A 24,346-nucleotide genomic window follows, 5' to 3' on the forward strand; every position below is an offset into this window, starting at 1 on the left:
TCTGACTCTGCTCGGCGGGTATTATAGATATAGCCTCCTTTTCTAGAAGTGAGAGAATCTCTCTTTCTATAATGTGGGCTGACTCCCCTCGGGCCTGTGAATACAGAACGCCCGAGAAGCAAGGGGGGGTGACAGCGAATTGGAGTCTGTAACCCCGTGTAACTGTCTTGAACACCCAAGCAGACGTTGTGAGCATCTTCCACTGTTCGCTCCTTAGAGCCAGCGGAGATGTCACGTCTTTTGCCCTCTGAGTCTCTATTTGTTGTGTTATGGGGCCCTCTAGTGTCTGAACACGGTGGTACCCCGATTTGACAGTCCCCACCGACACTGCGCATGCGCGTGACGGAGGTGCCTTCACAACCCCAGCCGGCACTGTGCCTGCACGTGACGGTGGTAGCCTCACAGCCCCAGTCGTTACTGCGCATGCGCGTGGCGGCGGTGCCTTCACAGACCCGTTCATCATCCGCCTTTTGAGAGAGGCCGTAGCTGCTCTCAAAAGGGGAACAAATGTGGGGCTGTTTATTGGTTTTATTGTTTTCTCTTTCATTTTTCTGAGCTGCGCCCTCAGCCTGAGGCCTGGATGCGTCAGCGGAAAATGCTTTATCCGAGAAAACAGAGCAATATTGTGACATGTGTTTTGGTGCACTTGAGGATGGCTTTGAGGCATCTCTCGAGGCAGCGGGAACACATCTGGAGCTGGGGAACCTTCCAGCTCCGTCACCGAGGGAAGAAGAGGAGGCTGTCAGGCCGCCAGCTTCTTCTTCCTCGCCTGCTGGCCGAAATTCCGGGTTGGCTGCGCCTGGGCTGCAGCCGGAACCGGAGACTTTCTGGGCCAATTCGCCCTCGTCTCCTGCCTGGGCTGGGGACTCGGGGCGGGCCGTGACCTCTGCTGTTTCGGTACTTTAAACCGAGCAGCTGAGGTAGCTTGGGCGAGGGACTGCCGCTGTGAAGGCAGCGGCTCGACCCATCGAGGAAGACAGAGGTGGAGGGCCTCGTCTTCCTTCTTCTTGGACTCGCATCTCTTCTGCATAGAAGCGAGCGCAGATCCGAAAATCCCCTCGGGAACGATGGGCATGTCCAGCACATCCTCTCTTTCCCGGTTTTGGGAGGTTGGTGAGGTTGAGCCATCTAGCTCTTTCCTGCACCACCATAATTCCCATTGCCTTTCCCGTGGCCTGGACGGCGCAGCGTTGAACGCGGAGACAGATGTCCGTGATCGCGGCTATCTCGTCCAGTACTGCCGGTCCAGGATTACTCGATAGATCCTCGCAGAGCTCCGCTTGGTAAGCGGTTAGCAGCGAGGAAATGTTCAAAGCCCTGGCAGACAATGCTGCGGCTCTGTAGGACCGTTCAGTCATGGTTGACTGGAACCGGTCCGCCTTTGCCGGCAGCGTGGGGTTCCTGCTCGGTGTAGTCGCCATCCTCGGGAGGAGGTGAGCTGCCACCAGCGGTTCCATCGGCGGTATGCGGAGCAGGCCGAGCCTCTCCATACCGTCGCAGTCTAGGGGAGGAGGCACCCTGGATTGGGGCCTTGTTGCTGAAGGGCCGGTCTCTCCACGAGATCGACACCTCATCCAACATCTCCGGGAAGACCGGCAGGAGTTGCCTCTTTGTCCTCGTTGCTTGGGGCAACTTTTTCCCCTCGTAACCGGACCTGTAGGTCTCCTTGGCCATTTCGGGCCATGGGATGTCTAGGCTGGCTGCGGCACGCTGACGCACGGCCTGCAGGTCTATACTCAGACAGGGCAAAGCTGGTGTGCTATCGCCCGGGAGAGCAGCCATCGCTCCCGGCTTTGCAGCCTGAGCTGATGACACGAAGACATCATCGTCTTGCTCATCAGAGTCGGACAGGAGGAATCCAGAGGTTTCATCCTCTTCGTCCTCCATGTAGTCCAACTCCGGGACATCATCCGCGGGCGAGACCATGGTGAGGTCCAGTTGGGAGCCCCAGCTTGACACAGCGCGGGGCTCCGCTCGCACGTCCCTCGCTGCCACCGAGTCCCAGCCTGACACGGCGCGGGACTCCGGTTCTGCAGCTGCCACTACTGATGAGCCCCAGACCGACACAGTGCGGGGCTCCATCTCTGTGGTGGACGCCCCCGTGTCCTGATTTCCGTCCGGTAAATCAGAGGACATGAGGGAGTCCTGACCCGACAAGCTAGCTTGGCGTGCTAGCCGTCGGCGGAGGCTCTTGATGGTGAAGCGGGCACAATGTCCGCACGAGCCGGGGTTGTCGATAGCCTCCTGGGCGTGTTCCAGCCCGAGACAGGACGAGCAGACCTGGTGTGAGTCTGTGCCTGATATCTTCAACCCGCAGCCACAGAGCCGAGCCTCCGAGTCCCTGACTCCTCTGGTGTGAGGGAGAGAAGCGTCCATCTCGGTCGCCGTGGTGACGGCGTGGAGAGGACCCGCTCGTAACAGGTACGTTGCTGAGAAAAAATACTTCCCCAACTGTCGTTAATCCGGAGAAAAAACGACGGTGTAGAATTTTATTCTCAAAGAATATTAACTGGTGTGTTAATACCCTTTTTATCTTCCCCTCCTCTGGTGTGAGAGAGAAAAAGAAAAAACGTCCTCGCTACCGTGGTGTCGGTAGTGAGGGAAGACAAGCTAGCAACACGTGTGTTGCTAGCTTGAAAAAATCAAAACCTTACCTTTATTCCCGAGGAGAAAACGGCGAGGTCGATTTGCAATACTAACTGGTGTGTTGGTATTAACAGTCTTCTTGCAGAAGTATATATAGAAGTAGCCGGCGAGCGCCCGTCGACCGAAGGTTAGCTTCGTAAATTAGTCTGTGGACCGTTAAGCTAGCTAGCTACTGATCTTTTTCGAGATGTGCTCTGAAGCGAGAAGAGGTGTTTGAATGACGCATGCGGCGTAGCGCAAGCTACTTATAGGGGGTGGATTCCCTGACGCTGACGTCAAGATCACCAGCCAATCAGGATTGGCGTAATGAGATTAATGCTTCTGTTTGCTCCGCGATGAGGCGCATCCCATAGTGAGACATCGAACGGAGTGTTATGAATGAGAACTAAAACAATGATTGGAAGTAAAGATTTTATGTTACTCATATGAATTATATTCAAATTAAAGAAAAATAATAATTAAATAAATGTAATCAACAGGTCATTTTTGTCAACAATTGCCTTAAATAAGTATTTGCTGTTAGTTTAAATGATGTTTAATGCTGTTTGTATAGCCTTGAATTTGACATTTAAAGCAGAATGCGAAGTAGGAGGAGCTAATCGTCAAATGAATTCTCAAAGGGATCAAGTTTACTTCATATTTAAAGAGGGATTCAAGCTTTTGAAAACACAAGAAACGGTGTGAACATGGCTCAGGGAAAGCTAACACTCTTGGTGGTTGCTCTGTTTGTTTGGTCTGTCGCTGAAGGTCAGAACATAACTGAGTCTGAACCAGCAGTCAGGAAACCCGGAGAATCTCACAGACTCACCTGCACAACATCTGGATTCAACTTGGGAGGCTCACGATGGAACTGGATCAGACAGGCTCCTGGGAAAGGACTGGAGTGGATCGCTTATATCAGCACAAGCAGTTCTCCGATCTATTACTCCCAGTCGGTCCAGGGTAGATTCACTATCTCCAGGGATGACTCCAGCAGTAAAGTGTATCTGTAGATGAACAGTCTGAAGGCCGAGGACACAGCAGTGTATTACTGTGCCAGAGACACACAGTGAGAGACAGTAACAGGAGAGTCGTACACAAACTACTTCCTCTATTTACCACCACCCATGAGAGCATTCACTTTATATTGAAATACTGAATATTGACATCCTGTTTCATCTCATTCGACGCAATGTTTAATTCAGTTGCAACCTAAAGAAATATAGTGAATTTAAACAGATAATTTGTATGTTTTGAAGGAAATATGTATTTATGTTTCTTTTGAGCCTCCAACATAATGTATCACAGATAATATAAAATGTCCCATCTGAAACAACGTAGCTGTTTATCTGATTCAGTATGGTTAAACTGTGCCCATGTATCTCTAGAAGTACATTAATGAAAGCAAACTTTGATAACATTAAACATTAAACAAATCTATTAGATTTGCCGATTGAACACAAATCATCATTATATCATAAACATTATCATCAGGAAAGTTTTATCTGTTTGAATTTGAAACATTACTGTCACATAACCACAACCAAATGAAACAAATTATGTATTTAACACTGGAAACAAACAACTGATTCCAGTCTGCTAACTGGCTAACTTTAATCCACCGTAAACACATTTGAGAAGTTGATTAAATACAAATGATATCTTAATAATATTTTCCTTAAAGAAGCAGCTCTGATCATAAAGTCTCTAACCCAAATTAAATCAAATACACCTGAGATTAATGGTTAGTTAGTTATTTTAGTTTATTGTCGTATTGGATGTAGGCCTAAGTGAGTCCCTCTGGCAATCAAAATCATTATACTTTATATGAAGTCTATTTTTTGTCCTTTTATAAATGGCCTTGCAAAGTCCTAAGATTTACATTTCACATGAAGATTTCCTGCAAAAACAATGTCCCCTTGTTATAAAAAGCCGGTATCAAGCATGAGTTATGCATGATGTTTCCAGTATGTGGGTTGGGGTTTTGCTAAGCAGAATACAATTATTACATCTTATTTAAGTTTACATAAAAGTTACTGATAAATAACCTGAAACCTGAAATGTGAGTCTGTTTTTCTGACCTGTTTGTTATAAGTTTTGTTAGAAATACAAAAATGAACTTTCATTTATTGTTTTTAAATAATAAATGTTCTTTCACATGTCCAACCCCATTTACAAAAGACAACTCGAGACAGGACAGTCTGTCCCTCTTTTATAGCCTGTCAGTGTCCCTCTCTATGCAAAGTGAACTTCCTCACAGTCTGCTATAAAGACTTGATATCATGCTGTCAGCTGCAGCAGAAGAAGAGAAGCTCCATCAGGTCACCTTCAACACCAACCATGTTCTCTGTAGCTCTGCTGCTGCTGCTGGCTGCTGGATCCTGTGAGTCTCACTGAGGCAGAGACACTGACAGAACGCTCACACTGACTGCTCACTGTTATTAACCTCGCTCACTATTCAACATGTTTCCCTCCACAGGTGTGAAGTGTGAGCAGTTGATACAGCCAGCCTCTGTGACTGTGCAGCCAGGTCAACGTCTGACCATCACCTGTCAGGTCTCTTATTCTCTTGGCTACTACACAGCCTGGATCAGACAGCCTGCAGGGAAAGGACTGGAGTGGATAGGAATGAGAGCGGGTTCAGCTACATACTACAAAGATTCACTGAAGAGCAAGTTCAGTATTGAGGTAGACTCTTCCAGCAAAACAGTGACTCTGAACGGACAGAGCGTGCAGCCTGGAGACTCTGCTGTGTATTACTGTGCCAGATACACACTGTGACACACACCATCAGTAGAGCTGAACAAAAACCCCTCAGAGCCTGAACACTTGTAACATGAAGCCACCAGAGGAGGAGCCCTCAGACCAGAAATGATCTCAACACCAGCTCACTGTTACATCATCAGTTTAAACATTTAGAGGTTATGATCACTGATACATTACTGTATGTATTCCCAGAACAAACAATGCATGACTCTTCTTTAAATTGTTAAACATCAGCCTTTTCAAGTAACAAGTATTATACATTTTTCAGTAATTGAATGTTTTGCTCCTAATTTAAGTTTCTTTACAACCAATTTCAGCTCTAAGAATATTGTTCACACTATTTATTAACAAATACTAAACAGTACATCTACGACCAAAACACAACAAAAAATGGTTGGATGTCAGAGTTTCTTTCCAAAAAAGAAATGCATGCCTTTCTGTTATTTATTTGACACAAAACGTCATTTTTGATTAAATATATAAATGTTAAAGACATGAGATGTAGATAAAACCTGAAAAGTGATTTATTTACTAAATTAACTGAAAACATTTTTGAATGACAATAATGTTAATGCCTTTATTTTAATCAACAGTAAATAAAATCCATTATTTGTTTGTTTCATCTGACAAATCTGAATAACATACACATATTTAAATGTTACAAAATGACTTACAGCCCAATAATTTTTTTTTACCAAATTAAATTTGTAGAGATAATGTTTTTAACATAAAATACTGTTAAAAGAGGACAATGTTCAATCAGAAAGGAGGAGTCAATGCAAAACTCAGATATCTCCCCTCTACTTATGTGACTGCAGAGAGGAGGACAGAGGACAGAGGACACACAGTTTAACATGATGGACTATAGGACAGGACTGCTGCTGCTCACTGTCTGCTGGGCAGGTCAACATCTTTACTGATCTGTATCTAACACAGCTTCTAATTGTGTCAACAGTTTATTTCACCAGATGTGTTTTTATCCTCTTTACAGGTGTTGATGGTCAGACTCTAACAGAATCTGAACCAGTGACTAAAAGGCCTGGAGAGTCTCACAGATTGACCTGTAGAGCCTCTGGATTCACATTAAGTAGCTACTGGATGGCCTGGGTCAGACAGGCTCCTGGGAAAGGACTGGAGTGGATCGCTTTTAACGACAATGGCGGTAGCACCAAATACTACTCTGAGTCAGTGAAAGGCCGGTTCACCATCTCCAGAGACAACACCAGACAGCAGGTGTATCTGCAGATGAGCAGCCTGACGGCTGTAGACTCTGCTGTTTATTACTGTGCTCGAGACACACAGTGACTGAAGCTGGTTGAGCAGCTGTACAAAAACCCCTCATTATTACCACAGTTTTCTCACACTGTTAATGTGAGATTTGGAGTCTTTCAATATCATGACACAACAGTACACCAAACACTGTAAAAAATATTTCTTAACATATAGCTGAATGTAGAAATGAAATCACTAAATATATTTATCATGTTTATTGCAGAATAGAGCCTTATCAAAATGTCTCTTTAGAGAAGACAGCAGCTGAACCATAAAAAGCATTTATGTGCTAACATTTAGAAAATGGTCTAATCTGAGATCCTACGTCTTTTAACTTATTTAGTTTTGCATTTTTCATGCACTGTTTTTGCACATTGTCAAATAGGTTTCAGTTCCTTAGTAGTTTATGTCCTCTTAAGGCTCCAAGTTTCTCTGTATCTGTCCTCAAATTGCCACTATTTGAATACTGAAACCTCTTAAAGTAAAAAAAGAAACAAAACCCAGGTCTTCATCCAGCTGCAGCAAACACAAGTAAACATTTAGACCATCATGCTTTCCTTCATTGCAGTTACACAATAAAAAAAATAAAATAATAATTCAATCAACTTCTGAATTTGTTTCGAACTGTTACAACTAAAACAATGATTAGAAGGCTTGTATATGACGCATAGGAGTTATAGCCAAAAAAAAAAAAAAAAATCTGCTGGAGCCTTAGTTGTAAAAATATAATTATAGTATTTTAATTTAATCAAAAGTTCATTTTTGTCAACAATTGCCTTAAATAACTATTTGCCGCTAGTTTAAATGATGTTTAATTCTGTTTGTATAGTCTTGAATTTGACTTTTAAAGCAGAATGTGAAGTAGGAGGAGCTAATCGTAAAATGAATTCTCAAAGGGATCAAGTTTACTTCATATTTAAAGAGGGATCCAAGCTTTTGAAAACACAAGAAACTGTGTGAACATGGCTCAGGGAAAGCTAACACTCTTGGTGGTTGCTCTGTTTGTTTTGTCTGTCACTGAAGGTCAGACCATAACTGAGTCTGAACCAGCAGTCAGGAAACCCGGAGAATCTCACAGACTCACCTGAACAACATCTGGATTCAACTTTGGAGGCTCACGATGGAACTGGATACATACTCAGAGTACTCCTATATCTTACTCTCAGTCGGTCCAGGGTAGATTCACTATCTCCAGAGATGACTCCAGCAGTAAAGTGTATCTGTAGATGAACAGTCTGAAGGCCGAGGACACAGCAGTGTATTACTGTGCCAGAGAGACACAGTGAGAGACAGTAACAGGAGAGTCGTACAACAACTACTTCCTCTGTTCAATCCCACCACTTGAACATCAAATAGATCCTTAACTACATTTATTGCATTGCTCATATTTTTTAAAGGCGTCCCTTTTTCACTATTAAATTATCTAATGATTTAACATAACTAATGATGTAGGTACATTAACAACTCTTCAAATTCTTCTCATGAAAAAAGGACAACAATAAAACCATCTATAGCAAAAACAGAATGAACTGTCATTAGTAAACCACTCAAATAAAAAGATCATAAGTGATTTTGTTTTACATATACTTTAAGGATAATAATAGCAATGTCACTCTGTCTGTGACACTTATAACACTGATTTGAAAAACATACAGAACAAATGAATTCCCTGCCCTTAATAAAGTATTTAAATATACATTTCAGGAGTGCTGTTTTGTTTAGTAATGGATATTGAATATGGAATAAAGGTTTTGACAAGATCTGGTGTAGAAATGATCAAAACTAATTTAATAATCTGTTTTTGCAAAAACAAAGTATACAAAGTTGATTGTAGACTCTTGAAACACTGAGGTGATTGTATTCTTGTAATCGTAACAATTTCATTTCATTTCATGGTTTACTTGAATCGGGACAGTGCACATTGATGAACACTTTAAAACAAAATAATGCTTACAAGTGTAAATTAGCCGGATTTGAGCTTTGAGCTAATTTCCATCCGTAGTCCCGACACATACAACATATAAGAACATGACATTTATATACATAGCAAAAATAAATGCATGATATGCAGGAAGAGCAAGAGCAGCATGCAAGCATTTACCACATGGCAGTACAATCTAGCAGCAACGGCATATAAAGTGCAAGAGGAGAAACCCCTGTATAAAAGTGGGTGATTGCACGTCTGTTTGTTTCTCAACCATTCTTTAAGTTGACCTTTAAAACTATTGAGAGTGGGACAATCCTGTATCTCAGTTGGAAGGCTATTCCAGAAAGAGATGCCTTTAATGGAGAGGACATTTTGTCCAAAAGTTGTCCGTCTACGGTGGACTTCTAACTCTCCTCTGGTTTCTGACCTAGTGCAGCGTCCAGTGTGTCTTTTGTGAATGAATTCCCCTAAGGGAGGGAGGGGGGGGGGGGGCAGTCAATGTAAACATTTATAAAAAAAACACAAACTTTGAAAAGACTTAAAATGGTCAAAAATCAAGAAATTGTGTTTTTCAAGGATGGTACAGTGGTGGTATGCATTTAGCTTTCTGTCAAACACCTTGATAGCTCTCTTGTACTGTTGTTCTATGGGTTTCAGGTTTGTGGCACAAGCAAACGACCAGTTTTTCAAACAGTATTCAATGTGGGATAGAACAACCCAGTCTCACGGCATGTCGTCTTATAGTCACAACATTTCATCTATTGATTCGTGTTCACCAACACCATTTCCCCCTTTTTGTCGTGTCACACAGAACGATTTTAAAAGCAATGTATTTCTATTGGTAGTGTGTTTCGTCTTTTTGTCCGGTCGGGTCTTGGAAGACCGGAAGCCGTGTGGTTCATAAAAACATGTTCTTTATATATACTGTACAGTCTATGGTTCTTACTCAATATCAAGCCACGATTATTGTTTTTAATTAGCATTTTTTAATGACAATAATGTGAATAAATACCTTTATTTTATTCAACAGTAAATAAAATCCATTATTTGTTTGTTTCATCTGAAAAATCTGAATACCATAACAATCATACAATGTTCCAAAGTGACTTACAGCCCAAAAGGAAATGTTTACCAATTTAAATTGTAGAGATAATGTTTTTAACATAAAATACTGTTAAAAGAGGACAATGTTCAATCAGAAAGGAGGAGTCAATGCAAAACTCTGATATCTCCCCCTCTACTTATGTGACTGCAGAGAGGAGGACAGAGGACAGAGGACACACAGTTTAACATGATGGACTATAGGACAGGACTGCTGCTGCTCACTGTCTGCTGGGCAGGTCAATATTTTAACCAATAATTATTTGACATAGATCCTATTTGTGTGCCAACTAAACTCATGTTACTTTCTTCTTCATTTTTACAATTCTTTATTTTGTTTTATGTGCATCTTATACAATGTTACATTCATGTTACTTTTTATCCTCTTGACAGGTGTTGGGGGTCAGACTCTGACAGAATCTGAACCAGTGACTAAAAGGCCTGGAGAATCTCACAGATTGACCTGTAAAACCTCTGGACTGTCATTCAGTAGCTACTACATGGCCTGGATCAGACAGGCTCCTGGAAAAGGACTGGAGTGGGTTGCTACTATCAGCAATGATAGCTACATCTACTACTCTGAGTCAGTGAAAGGCCGGTTCACCATCTCCAGAGACAACAGCAGACAGCAGCTGTATCTGCAGATGAGCAGTCTGACGGCTGTAGACTCTGCTGTTTATTACTGTGCTCGAGACACAGTGACTGAAGCTGGTTGAGCAGCTGTACAAAAACCCCTCATTATTACCACACTTTTCTCACACTGTTAGATTTGGAGTCTTTCCAGTATCATGAAACAACCTTAGTGACACCAAACAATATAGCATATGACATATAGCTGAATGTAGAAATCATATCACTAAATAGAGTTATCATGTTTTTTGCAGAACAGAGCCTTATCAAAATGTCTCTTTAGAGAAGACAGCAGCTGAACCATAAAAAGCATTTATGTGCTAACATTTAGAAAATGGTCTAATCTGAGATCCTCCGTCTTTTAACTTATTTAGTTTGCATTTTTCATGCACTGCAGGAATGTGTTTTTGCACATTGTCAAATAGGTTTCAGTTCCTTAGTAGTTGTGTCCTCTTAAGGCTCCAAGTTTCTCTGTATCTGTCCTCAAATTGCCACTATTTGAATACTGAAACCTCTTAAAGTAAGAAAATAAACAAAATCCAGGTCTTCATCCAGCTGCAGCTAACACAAGTAAACATTTAGACCATCATGCTTTCCTTCATTGCAGTTACAAAATAAAAAAACATAATTCAATCAATTTCTGAATTAGTTTAAAGTTTTATGTTACTCATATGAGTTATAGTCAAATTAAATTAAATAATCAACTTTTCGTTTTTTTCGTTGAAAAATAATAATTATACTATTTTTAATTAATCAAGAGTTCATTTTTGTCAACAATTGCCTTAAATAACTATTTGCTGTTAGTTTAAATGATGTTTAATTCCGTTTGTATAGCCATGAATTTGACTTTTAAAGCAGAATGTGAAGTAGGAGGAGCTAATCGTCAAATGAATTCTCAAAGGGATCAAGTTTACTTCATATTTAAAGAGGGATTCAAGCTTTTGAAAACACAAGAAACTGTGTGAACATGGCTCAGGGAAAGCTAACACTCTTGGTGGTTGCTCTGTTTGTTTTGTCTGTCGCTGAAGGTCAGACCATAACTGAGTCTGAACCAGCAGTCAGGAAACCCGGAGAATCTCACAGACTCACCTGCACAACATCTGGATTCAACTTTGGAGGCTCACGATGGAACTCTGTAGTTTCAGTTGTTGAAGAAAGACGTGAGCAGGGAGAGTGCACAGCCTGAGACTCCAATGGTTATTGGAGGGTGTGAAGAGAGATCTCGTGGGTTACTATACAGAGCATGCAGCCTGGAGACTCTGCTGTGTATTACTGTGCCAGAGACACACTGTGACACACACCATCAGTAGAGCTGAACAAAAACCCCTCAGAGCCTGAACACTTGTAACATGAAGCCACCAGAGGAGGAGCCCTCAGACCAGAAATGATCTCAACACCAGCTCACTGTTACATCATCAGTTTAAACATCTAGAGGTTATAATCACTGATACATTACTGTATGTATTCCCAAAATACAAGACAAATACAAATGACAAATTGTCGAACATTAAACTTTTCAAGTAAACCTTATAAAATAAAATCAGCGGAATTGGTTTCAGTAGATGAATTGCTCTAAATGTTAGATGTATAACAGGATCTATTCCCCTAAAAATATCAATCAGTACAAGCTACGAGCCAAAACTGAACATTTTTTGCCTCTCACAATTGAAACAAATGCATTAATTGATGTACCGATTATAGTGACACAATACGTCAGCTTTGATAAAAAGTAAGGGATGCTGTTTGTCTATTTCAAACATAGCCTGCAAAGTTATATACATGATACATGATATAAAACTAAATCATAACAATTTTAAAGCCTATTTTCAATAAACAGCAGCAGAAATTCAAGTTGCATCGGAAGAAACTGAAATAAATAAGAAATGTAAATGTAACGAAGCAATATAAGGATAACATTGATATCAGGTTAACATTTTTGACAAAATCAACATTTAAAGATATATTTTTTAAAGATAAATATTATGGTTAATAGAGGACAATGTTCAATCAAAAAGGAGGAGTCAATGCTCAGTCAAAACTCAGATATCTCCCCGTCTACTTATGTGACTGCAGAGAGGAGGACAGAGGACAGAGGACACACAGTTTAACATGATGGACTATAGGACAGGACTGCTGCTGCTCACTGTCTGCTGGGCAGGTCAACATCTTAACTGATCTTTATCTAACACAGCTTCTAATTGGTTCAACTGTTTATTTCACCAGATGTGTTTTTATCCTCTCTACAGGTGTTAATGGTCAGACTCTGACAGAATCTGATCCAGTGACTAAAAGGACTGGAGAATCTCACAGATTGACCTGTACAGCCTCTGGAGTTGACTTTGATAGCTCTTGGATGGCTTGGATCAGACAGGCTCCTGGGAAAGGACTGGAGTGGGTTGCGATTATTGAAGATGATAGTGACAACATCTTCTACTCTGAGTCAGTGAAAGGCCGGTTCACCATCTCCAGAGACAACAATCAAGAGCAGCTGTATCTGCAGATGAACAGTCTGACGGCTGTAGACTCTGCTGTTTATTACTGTGCTCGATACACAGTGACTGAAGCTGGTTGAGCAGCTGTACAAAAACCTACAGTCTTCATCCGTACTTTGTTGATAGAGTACAAGGAGAATTATACGTTGACTAAATCATTCGTTGTTGTCGTTTTTATGAAAATGAAAAAACGGTTGCTTCTGAGCCAAGTTAAAAAACACAATAATAAAAAGAAATATGTATTTAAAATAATAATTTCCTCATAAAACAGCCAAGGACAGAATAATCTTCTTCTAAATGTATGTTTCATGTATGGGCAAAAAGAAATACTAAATGTAGACATTTCTGTCACATTACTCACATTCAGTTGGAAGTGCAGCAGCCTCAAGTGTTAATCTCAAGTCAAAAATAAATTCATGATCCACAGAAGGAAGAATGGCTGTTTGTTCTTGTGATTGTGCAGTGTGGTGTAAGCTGGATAAATAAATCATTCTGCAATAAGACAAACTTTCACTTTCTGGGAGAAAATCTATGTCTTCCTGAGTGACATGTTGCTGCAGTAATCCCCCTCACTGAGGTGACCTATCATTTTCAAATGAAAGTATGAGACTGACAGTGCAGCTTGTTTTGTATACATTAAATCACCCACCACACTGTTAGTCTCTCAGAAATGCAAATACCAACAAGTAAAAAAGACTAAACAACATCTTATTTTTGGGTCTGTTATGGAGCTTCTCTCATATTTCAGCACTCCTCCTTCTCTCACAAATTAAGTATTTATGTATCAACACTGCGACCCCCCCAAAAAATGCAAATCCCAACACACTGATGGATAATCCCCACCCATTCTGCGAGCACAATATATATCCTTCATACAGCCTCTGTTGTTGCAAACTCTGACAAGTTCCCACCATGACATTGGTACAAAGCGTGGTCCTCCTGGCTCTGGTTTCAGGTGAGTGAAGTCGGTCCAGCAGAGGAGGAGAAGAGCTGCTGGTTCCCCGTCATCTAAACTCTGTGTCTCTTTCAGCGGCTCAGGGCCAGTCCCTCACCTCCTCAGAGCCGGTGGTCAGCAGAGCAGGAGAACCAGTCTCTCTGTCCTGTAAGGTGGAAGGACTTCCTCTGACTTGGCTGCACTGGATCAGGCAGAAACCAGGGATAGGACTGGAGTGGATCGGACGCATTGATAGTGGAACTGGAACCATATTTGCCCAAAGACTGCAAGGCCAAAGACTGCAAGGCCAGTTTTCCATCACCAAAGACACTTGTGACACAAAAGACAAGACACAAATGTTGTGTACTTTGAGGTGAAGAGTCTGAAACAAGAAGACTCTGCAGTTTATTATTGTGCACGAGAGACACAGTGACACACTAGACTACCACGCTGTACACAAACTGAACAACACTGATCCCTGTATGAAAACCACTGAAGCATGTCAGGGCTGTGAAAACACAATTCCCATTGGATGATCGCCAGCTGATAATGACATGTATTTCATTTAGAAAAACATGTGTGTTATTGCGTTGAGAGTCATGACTCACAGCAATGCCTGCATTTTTGAAAGGATAACCCTGTACAACGTACATTAGAATCCAGTAAATACTGTGGTTTAATTACAGAATTATTTTGTACTGAAATAACAGCTACTCATTTTGAGAGTTTTAGGAAATGTTTTTACAATAAATTAAATAATGGCAACACAATCTTTGCTAAATCAACTATGGTGACTTTTACACATCCTTAGAGACTTTTTCTGCAGCCTGAGGACACTGTTGGGTTTTACTGTGTAACTGTAAGAAGTACAAGGATACGAACCACCAACAAAGCCAACAAATACTCAATAACCAAGTTACTCGACCACTCATTGTATTTTTTGGCATGGATAAAATACTTCAAGACAAAAAGGGAACATGACTCTGAGTTTATTGTCAGATGTCAAATAGAAGGATAAGTGAATATAATTTAAAAAAAAGAGAAATAATTGAGTAAATTAGATCAAACTACAAGTCCCTGCAAAAGCCCCTCCCTCCCCATGCTATCCTGATGCAAATCTCCAGTGTGTGCAGAGTACTTCTATCTGACTGCTCTGTACTTTGTGTGGAGCATCAGAGGTCACATCTCCAGTCTCAGGATGATCAACACTCTCTCTCTTCTGCTGGTTGCTCTCTCTCTGCCCTTCGAGCTCTCCTGCTTCTTGATGTTTTATCTTTTATCAGACAGCATCCACTGATGGTCAGTCAGTGATACCAGAACATTTTCAAAATATCTCACTATCTTCTTTGGTTCTGTTTCTATTCTTTTCTCTTATCAGGTTGTACAGGTCAGAGTATGGAGTCTGTTCCTTCCTCTTCAGTAGTGGAGAGGCCTGGGGAGACTCTCAGTCTCTCCTGCAGGGGATCTGGTTTCACATTTAGTTGCTGTGTTATGATCTGGGTCAGACATCCTGCTGGAAAACCTCTGAAATTGATAGGGAGCGGCTTCTCTCAGGCTAGTAGCAACAAATATGCCAGCAGTGTGGAGGGACGTGTAGAAGTCAGTAGAGATGATAGCAACAGCATGGTGCATCTGAGGCTGTCCAACTTAAAGCCAGAGGACTCTCCTGTGTATTACTGCGCTAGAGACACACACTGGTTAAAGGAAGCCCAGAGGCTTTACAAAAACCTCTAACTCTTTAATTTTCACAAGCACCAACAGGTGGCAGTAGAGGATAAAAAGACAGATGACAATAACTGGAATATGAGTGTCTCTAAACACACTATGAAAGTCTTGAAGCTTTCCTGCAACAATAAAATCCCATTATTAATTATTAATTTTAACATAAGGTATCAATAATATATTTAAGCATGATGTTTCCAGTATGTGGATGGGCAACCAATATTTTGCGGGAAAAAATGATTACAACTTACTTAGGTTTAAACACGAGTAACTGATAAATAACTTGAAATTCATCCTTATCATTTAAGAATATATAAGCATTCAATATGCAAAGGGATATCTACACTCTAATAATCACAATAAAAAACCTTGAGCTCAACATAATCAAAACACTGAAGGAAATACCGCCTCAATAAAACTGCTTCCATCAGATAGCAGCTACCAAAGTTACATCAGACAATAAATATACTATTTGTCTGATGTTTGATTGAAAATAAAAAGATCATTTTCATTTATTGTCTTAAAAAATGAATGTTCTTTCATATGTCCAAACACAAATCTAAATGACAACTCGAGACAGGACAGTCCGTCCCTCTTTTATAGCCTGTCAGTGTCCCTCTCTATGCAAAGTGAACTTCCTCACAGTCTGCTATAAAGACTTGATATCATGCTGTCAGCTGCAGCAGAAGAACACAGTTTAACATGATGGACTATAGGACAGGACTGCTGCTGCTCACTGTCTGCTGGGCAGGTCAACATCTTTACTGATCTTTATCTAACACAGCTTCCAATTGTTTCAGCAGTTTATTTAACTTGTTGTTCTCCATAATCTTGACAGGTGTTGATGGTCAGACTCTGACAGAATCTAAACCAGTGACTAAAAGGCCTGGAGAATCTCACAGATTGACCTGTACAGCCTCTGGATTCACATTCAGTAGCTACGGCATGCACTGGGTCAGACAGGCTCCTGGGAAAGGACTGGAGTGGATCGCTTATATCAGCACAAATAGTAATCCGATCTATTATTCTCAGTCGTTCCAGGGTAGATTCACTATCTCCAGAGATGACTCCAGCAGTAAAATGTATCTGCAGATGAACAGTCTGAAGGCCGAGGACACAGCAGTGTATTACTGTGCCAGAAGAGACACAGTGATAGACAGTAACAGGAGAGTCGTACAAAAACGACTTCCTCTATTTGCCAATACCTATGGGAATATTCACTTTCTTCAGTATCTCTATTAGAAATACTGACTAACTAAATGTTGACGTCTTTTTTATATATAAGAAATATAGTGAATTTAAACATAACATTTTCTATTTCAAAAAGAAACATGTACTTGTGTGTCTTGCCTCCAACACAACTACTACAGTTCAAACATTGCATCTGAGAATATGTTCAAGTATGGTTACTTAACTGTGCCCACATCTCCCCTGAAGTATGTGACATTTAAAATAAACATCCATTTAATTTACTGATTGTAAAGCAATCCTTATAATATCATTATCATCATTGACTTTGGTAGCTCCTGGATGCACTGGGTCAGACAGGTTCCTGGAAAAGGACTGGAGTGGATCACTACCATAAGCGATAACAGTAGCTCGGTATACTCTCAGTCAGTTCTGGGCCAGTTTACCATCTCCAGAGACAACAACAGACAGCAGGTGTATCTGCAGATGAGCAGTCTGAAGACTGAAGACTGTAAGTATTACTGTGCCCGAGAGACACAGTGACACAGAAAGGAACAATTATGTACAATAACTCAACAAGTCAAAAAAAAGTCAAAACTTTGTGTTCTGCTTCTCACAACCACCAAAAAACTTGAGCTCAACATCATCAAGACACTGAAAGAAACATTGCCTGAGTAAAACTGCTTCTATCAGATAGCAGCTATAGTTAAATCAGATCAGGCCTCTGCATGCGTCGACCACATATTATATTGAAAACAAGAATGTTGGAATGAGAGGCAACTTAGAATAACTTAGAGAAAAATAAAGGGGACCCAGGAAGGACCCTTGAGGGACCTCAGTGCGGAGGTCAGACACAACCTTGTATTTCATTTAAACTTAATGTTATTGCTTTCAACTAACACAGGGGTCGACAACCCGCGGCTCTTTAAGCCCTCTGCTCTGGCTCCCTTGAGTTTAGACATAAATAAGAAGGAAATTAAATACAAGTATTTGTAGGACCATTCAAATTTTGTTGCACGGTTGAAAATGTTTCATATCTTTTATTTTGAGGTGATACTGTGATACATAAATAAAAACAAAACGGTTTTAATTAGGTCAACTAAAATATGCATCACATCCTGCTACGGTCCCGCGCCAGCGCCTTTTCTTGCAGTTGAATAACCTGACCCCCGGCTCGATGAGCGAACTATGGATAAATCAAAGAAAAGAAAAGTATTGGAGGAACACAGGATTTAATTCCGCTTGGACAGAGTTATATGCTTTCACAGCAAACAATGCTGTTTGATATGTAGAGAGAAGTTGTTAAAGGTGCTGCGGCCTTTACGTATCGAGGAAAAAAACGCAAGAGAAAGACAGCTGACGATCTTCAGTCATAATTCAATCAATTAACTATTTTTAGGGTGCAGCTATATGTTTTATTTATTTCAAAGTGGTACAATTTTAATTGGATTTTCTTTCCTACAAATGTGCAGAGGACTACCCAAGTGCTGTGTTTAATTTATTTTAAAGTAGGCCTGTGTATTTTTTTTAATTCTCATTATAAGAGTTCATTGTTTCTTATTAGAGGTTAACAGTTTTATAAATAATAACTGCAAAGAAACTGTAGTTTTTGTGTACGATATAACAATAATTACAACTTTATAAGCTATCAAATATGTTGTGCGGCTCCAGACAAAACAAATAGTTGGAAAAGGGGGCAAAATGGCTCTTTTGGTCAAAAGGTTTCAGCCCCCTGAACTAACCTAATACAGTTCTGTTCACATAATACATTTAATGAACGTCCTTGTTTGAGTTTTTTAAGTTTATGTTGAACACAGTGGAAAGATCCAGAAGGAGGACGACAGAGGAGGGCGATGAGGATGCTGCTCCAGCAGTGTGCAGTTCTTAAATGACAGTGAGGAGGAGGTGGTCGAAGGTTACCCCAAAAGGGCAAACACTTTGTGTTCTGCTTCTCACAATCACAAAAAACCTTGAGCTCAACATCATAAAGTCATTGAAAGAAACATTGATTGAAACTGCTTCTATCAGATATCAGCTGCCAATAGTTAAATCTGACAATAAATATACTGTTTGTCTGAGGTTTGATTAGAAAAAGATAATTCTCATGAAGTGTTATTCAGAGATGGGGTCGTTACTAAAAAAAAGTAATATATTACATATTACATTAAAAAAAAGTAATATATTACACTACTTCGTTACTGTCTACATATATAGTAACTCGTTACTTTGCTCGTTACTTTACTCGTTACTTTACTCGCAGGGCCGGCCCGCCCCTCCCTACAGGCAGATCACGCAGACTGCGGCGCACCTTCAGTGTAAGCGCGCCACAGTTTTGCCTCTGCGAGACTCCACTTGCACCCCCGATTACTATTGCATTAAGGAAGACATAACACAAGTCTTTATTTTGATAATGCTCTTTAATAAAATAGGCTACCAGCCTACCACAACAAGCTAACAGTCTGTGAAACGTAAAGACACTAACTAATGAAACCAGTTCAAGACGCATTATTCTTATTCTTATCATTCTTTATGAGCGCAGTAACGGTAAGGTATCTAATTACTTATTTATTTAGTTTTCCATAACTTAGTAACAGAGATGGTCAAACTAAAGTGGTAGAGACATGGCAGAATTCCTACAATGAAGCGGGACATAGAACTGTTCACCCGTAAGAGGGCAATCAAGAAAAGAGAGCGAGCGGCCCCATTGAGGAAGTTTACAGATGAAAAGACTCAGCCATGTTAAGCGCTTTGAGCACCAGGAAAAGCGCTTTATAATGTAATGTATTATTATTATTATTATTATTATTATGTTTATGCAGCACTGCACGTGGAGATGTGGACGCGCAAATCGCGTACGGAGGCCTACATGTATACAAACCTGCGGCGGAAACCCCTCTTGTCTGTCCGTGAGTGTGATTATTTTATGTACTAGGCCTACTTTAGACTGTCTACAGGGGAAACAAAAGGCTGCGTCTGCTTTTAACGAATATTCAAGCCATGGTCTGTTGTTGTACCATGCAGCGGCAAAAGTGCGCTTCTTTCCTGAAAACAATCCCCAAATTTGCAGTCTGTCAGTGTCCCTCTCTATGCAAAGTGAAATTCCTCACAGTCTGCTATAAAGACTTGATATCATGCTGTCAGCTGCAGCAGAAGAAGAGAAGCTCCATCAGGTCACCTTCAACACCAACCATGTTCTCTGTAGCTCTGCTGCTGCTGCTGGCTGCTGGATCCTGTGAGTCTCACTGAGGCAGAGACACTGACAGAACGCTCACACTGACTGCTCACTGTTATTAACCTCGCTCACTATTCAACATGTTTCCTCCACAGGTGTGAAGTGTGAGCAGTTGATACAGCCAGCCTCTGTGACTGTGCAGCCAGGTCAACGTCTGACCATCACCTGTCAGGTCTCTTATTCTGTTAGCGGCTACTACACAGCCTGGATCAGACAGCCTGCAGGGAAAGGACTGGAGTGGATAGGAATGAGAGCTGGTTCAACTACATACTACAAAGATTCACTGAAGAGCAAGTTCAGCATCGACTTAGACTCTTCCAGCAACACAGTGACTCTGAACGGACAGAGCGTGCAGCCTGGAGACTCTGCTGTGTATTACTGTGCCAGAGACACACTGTGACACACACCATCAGTAGAGCTGAACAAAAACCCCTCAGAGCCTGAACACTTGTAACATGAAGCCACCAGAGGAGGAGCCCTCAGACCAGAAATGATCTCAACACCAGCTCACTGTTACATCCTCAGTTTAAACATTTAGAGGTTATAATCACTGATACATAACTGTATGTATTCCCAGAATAAAACATGAATAACGCTTCTTTAAATTGTTAAACATCAGCCTTTTCAAGTCAAGTATTATATATTTTCAGTAATTTAATTGTTTCCTCTAAATGTAACTTTCTTTACAACCAATTTCAGCTCTAAGAATATTGTTCACACTATTTATTCACAAATACCAAGCAGTACATCTACGAGCCAAAACACTACAAAACATTGTTGGATGTCAGAGTTTCTTTATTTGACACAAAACATAATTTTTGATAACAAATATAAATGTTAAAGACATGATATGTAGATAAAACCTGTAAAGTGATTTATTTACTAAATTAACTCAAAGCATTTTTTAATGATAAAAATGTTAATACCTTTATTTTAATCAACAGTAAATACAATCCATTATTTGTTTCTTTCATCTGACAACTCTGAATACCATAACAATCAAACAATGTTACAAAGTGACTTACAGCCCAATAAGAAATGTTTACCAAATTAAAATGTAAGAGATAATGTTATTAACATAACATACTGTTAAAAGAGGACAATGTTCAATCAGAAAGGAGGAGTCAATGCAAAACTCAGATATCTCCCCCTCTACTTATGTGACTGCAGAGAGGAGGACAGAGGACAGAGGACACACAGTTTAACATGATGGACTATAGGACAGGACTGCTGCTGCTCACTGTCTGCTGGGCAGGTCAACATCTTTACTGATCTGTATCTAACACAGCTTCTAATTGTGTCAACAGTTTTTTTCACCAGATGTATTTTTATCCTCTTTACAGGTGTTGATGGTCAGACTCTGACAGAATCTGATTCAGTGACTAAAAGGCCTGGAGAATCTCACAGATTGACCTGTACAGCCTCTGGATTCACATTCAGTAGCTACTACATGGCCTGGGTCAGACAGGCTCCTGGAAAAGGACTGGAGTGGATCGCTTCTTTCGACACTGGGAGCACCGCATACTACTCTGAGTCAGTGAAAGGCCGGTTCACCATCTCCAGCAACAACAGACAGCAGGTGTATCTGCAGATGAGCAGTCTGACGGCTGTAGACTCTGCTGTTTATTACTGTGCTCGAGACACACAGTGACTGAAGCTGGTTGAGCAGCTGTACAAAAACCTACAGACCTCCTCCTTATCTTAGTTAGACTCTCGCAATGACTTATATTCTTCAGTTATCTTTTGCTTTGGTTGTATATAATACAATTATGAAATTCAACCTTGAGAGAGTTCATAAATTACCAGCAATTTAAATCAATTTAAAAAAGATCTAGATGAATTGATCACTGCCAAAGAAAATAGCCAAGGACAAAAAAAAAAAGAATCCGCTGAGATCAATGTCCAAATAGGAATAAAATCAACACTACATGAACACGTCTCAGCACCATGAATGCATATCATGGAGCAGCTGCTCTCACAAAGACACTAGATGGCAGTCAGTGTTGAGTTCCCCTCTCCTCTGTCAGTAAAAGGAAAGACTCAGATCTGCTGCTCTCACTGATCTTAACTCACACTCAGACCCTGGACTGAACTACAGGTTTATATTCTCACTCTTTGAGAGGTTGCTTCATTAAAACACACACCAAACATTTTAAGAGCTGGATCAGCAGTCACTGCAGATTCATGAGTTCATTTAGTTCTCCCTCAAACAGATTTCAGTATCTCAGGCATTTCTTCCTGTGTGTCTTGTTTGATAACGAATGGTTTCTATATAAAACAGCTAAACAGTTTAGGCAGATTGTTCATTTTATCAGAATTTAAATATTAATTTCAATATTCTTCATTTTCAGCACTGAGAGGAGGAGCCAATGCAAATATGCATCTCTTCCATCTTTATGTATCTCACTGCAAACTGAAGAGTTCAGCTCAAACCACTGCAGCACACACAACACATTTCCACTATGACTTTAGCTACATGTTTAATGTTTCTGATGCTTTCATGGATTTCTGGTGAGCACATACTCCTGCACTCTTCTTTTTCTTAGCTTTATGTTCGGCTCTGTTGTGATCAAACTGCTTTTCTCTCCAGGTGTTTGCAGTCAGACTCTGACTGAGTCTGAAGCGGTGGTAAAGCTCCCTGGACAGTCCCACAAACTGACCTGTACATATGCAGGAATATCAGATAGTGATGCTGATATCAGCTGGATCAGACAAGCTGAAGGAAAAGGACTGGAGTGGGTTGCCTTAATTTCTGCTCCGAGTGGAAGTTCTATATATTATTCCACATCAGTCCAGAATCGCTTCACCATCTCCAGAGACAACAACGTGGACCAGGTGTATCTGCAGATGAACAGCCTGACGTCTGAAGACTCTGCTGTTTATTATTGTGCTCGACAGACACAGTGATACAGGCAGCCACAGAGCTGTACAAAAACCACTGCAGGTGTCAGTGGCATTAACCAATAGAGAGTGCAAGTCATTTTCCACCTTAAATCAGGATATCTTGTATACACAAGTTTTGAATATTTCCCCACACAATGCTTCCGTCAGAAGACATCTTTAGTGTTTTAAAAAAAAAGCCAGTGTCAAAGGTTGTCCCTTTCTCTCAGCTCTGCACCGTTATGGTGTAAATACAGCCTATTTACCGATTGGATCAAATATAAAAGTCAGCCGAATTAGTGTTGATACTGCAAGGAGACGTATTGTGTGAAAATAAATGTAAGATGTTGTTTAATTGCTGATATATTTATGATCCACGTCACGTTTTCACTTTTGGCGGAAGTTCTTCCTGTTTGTCTAGAAGTCTTCTCAGCAGGGCTCTATAAATAGAGAACTATGGCAGATATGTAATATTTAATGAAGCTGAACCATGTATTACAATGCCGTTATGGAATGACTTTCAAAGAGAAAAGCAAGCACACTCGAAATAAAGTATTATTTTATTTTTAAAAAATGTTTTCGGATTTCACATTGCATAAACACCAAATCCCAGCATGCATTGCGGCTAAAACATCGAATCATCGAGCTGAGGATCTTGCCTACGTCTGTTTCCGGTATTGTTTATGACAGATGTATTTTTTTATACACACATTCCTTCACATTTACATTTTAATTTACATTAAAGTATTTTTTGAGGCCTTCTAAAATGTTTTTAAATATAACTACGGTTCTAGTTGAAGAGTTTGTAAATGAACATGAACCCAAACTGTTGCCTGGCAATGCAATCGCACAACGTCACATCTGTTAATTCCACACACATGGATTAACATCGATTTAATACATTAATGTAGCCTTTGTTTCTGCTAAAAGAGGTGTTGACCAGCTGGAGATTATGTTGATTTGTGTCTCCACATGCGTGAACATTATTGATCTGATCCAGTCGGATTCAATGGTTTGAATGAATTATAACAGTCCCTGCAAAAGCCCCTCCCTCCCCATGCTATCCTGATGCAAATCTCCAGTGTGTGCAGAGTACTTCTATCTGACTGCTCTGTACTTTGTGTGGAGCATAGATCACATCTCCAGTCTCAGGATGATCAACACTCTCTCTCTTCTGCTGGTTGCTCTCTCTCTCTGCCCTGTGAGCTCTCCTGCTTCTTGATGTTTTATCTTTTATCAGACAACATCCACTGATGGTCAGTCAGTGATACCTGAACATTTTCAAAATATCTCACTATCTTCTTTGGTTATCTTTCTTTTCTTTTCTCTTATCAGGTTGTACAGGTCAGAGTATGGAGTCTATTCCTTCCTCTTCAGTAGTGAAGAGTTCTGGGGAGACTCTCAGTCTCTCCTGCAGGGGATCTGGCTTCACATTTAGTTGCTGTGTTCAGATCTGGGTCAGACAACCTGCTGGAAAACCTCTGGAGTTGATCGGGAGCGGCTTCTCTTCGGCTAGTAGAAACAAATATGCCAGCAGTGTGGCGGGACGTGTAGAAATCAGTAGAGATGATAGCAAC

General features: G+C 40.7%; 1 gene segment (V, D, J or C); it reads left to right on the plus strand.

Annotated features, from left to right (window-relative positions):
- The first annotated feature begins 3,332 nt into the window (after positions 1 to 3,332).
- On the plus strand, positions 3,333 to 3,638 carry LOC307014383 (immunoglobulin heavy variable 3-48-like). The segment is given in 1 exon: positions 3,333 to 3,638.
- The last annotated feature ends 20,708 nt before the right edge of the window (positions 3,639 to 24,346 follow it).

Source organism: Notothenia rossii (assembly GCF_949606895.1).
Source record: "Notothenia rossii genome assembly, chromosome: 8".
Lineage (NCBI taxonomy): Eukaryota > Metazoa > Chordata > Actinopteri > Perciformes > Nototheniidae > Notothenia > Notothenia rossii.